Here is a 1,455-nt window from a genome sequence, read left to right as displayed (position 1 = left end):
ATAGGGCCCCTTCCACCTTGGTGTCCTCGACCCTCAATCCTATGTCAAAAAATAAATAAATAAAACAAATACACATGCAGCCTACTGTCAAATGTCACAGTAAACAATATTGATGATAAGTACAGCAAGCTTCAGTTTCAATGTACTGTGTGGTTAGCTTACCCGTTTTCTCGATGAAATGTCCGAATTACTGACGCAACAGGATTTCTGCTGAGATTTGGTTGAACTCTTTGTCCAGCTTTCATCAGTGTCAGTCCATGGTTGATAACACGGTCAATAAGTGTTGCACGGATTTCTTGAGTCAAATTTGGTCCTCGTCTTCTTTGTTCAGGTTCCATCAACTCTTCAAGTCCTTCTCTACCTCTTCCTCTACCTAGGCCTCTTCCTCTATCTCCTTCTCCTCTTCCTCTACCTCCTTCATCTCCTCTTTGAGCTCCCCCTCTCATTTTCACTCTTCTTCTCCTTCTTCTTCTTCTAGCTCCTTCCATTTTTGTTGAAGACAGGTGAACTCACCTGCTGCCTTTTATAGCACACCTGAGTGCTGCGTTTTCAAATTAGCACATGTGTGCTTCCACACCTGGTGGATGTGCTTATCCAATTCGTTACAATCCGGGGCTTTGTAATAACAAGGAAGTAACCTCACAATCCTTATCTGTGTCTAAGGTGTGAAAATATGTGTAGAGTTTTACAAATCACTGTGTGTAATGTTGTGCAAATCTGTGGAGGTGTTTTGTTGTGACGTTGTGCAAATCTGTGGAGGTGTTTTGCTCATTGGAGTAGAATTTTGCAAATTGTGTGGAAATTTTTATTTTAGTGTGTAAACAATCGTAAAAAACTGTAATATTGCAATGCCAGGAATTGAATAATGTTCAAATTTATTCATATGAATGTCTTTGTTTTTAATTTGATTTTAATTGGAATGTTAATCTCTGTCCTTGTGAAAGGCGTAATGTATTTTCGATGACCTCTCATCAAATGTTTTTATTTTTAGAAAATATTACATTTGATGTGAAAAAAGAAAAGCACTCTGAGCTTTGAATCCAGCAATCCGAGTCAAATCTTGGTGGAACCTGTGTGCTTTCTTGCAGCAGGAAAAGAAAAAAAGCACAAGTTTGGTGGTGGTACTGCTGGCGAGCCTGTAAGTGATTTAGGCTTTGTGGCCCTTTGAGCAAAGTCTGCTCCTGTCAAGGTTCCGTGGTGTAATGGTTAGCACTCTGAATCCAGTGATCCTCATTCAAATCTTGGTGGGACCTGTTTTGCCACCAATTTGCACATGACCCTGTCCGAAATACGTTTTGGCAGCAGTGAGCCCCAAAAGCTCACATAGTTAACGTCACTTCGTAGTGTCAACACACAGTCTGTTTCTTTAGAGAAGTGAGTGTAACAGGGTAGGACTAAACTTGGAGAACAAGGGCGTCAATCCCACTTCCTCTTGCATGCTAAGCGAGCGCTCTA

Source organism: Sinocyclocheilus grahami, unplaced genomic scaffold, assembly GCF_001515645.1.
Source record: "Sinocyclocheilus grahami isolate Dianchi unplaced genomic scaffold, SAMN03320097.WGS_v1.1 scaffold2593.1, whole genome shotgun sequence".
NCBI classification, from domain to species: domain Eukaryota; kingdom Metazoa; phylum Chordata; class Actinopteri; order Cypriniformes; family Cyprinidae; genus Sinocyclocheilus; species Sinocyclocheilus grahami.
The sequence above is the reverse complement of the archived record's forward strand: the minus strand, read 5'-3'. Positions refer to the sequence as shown.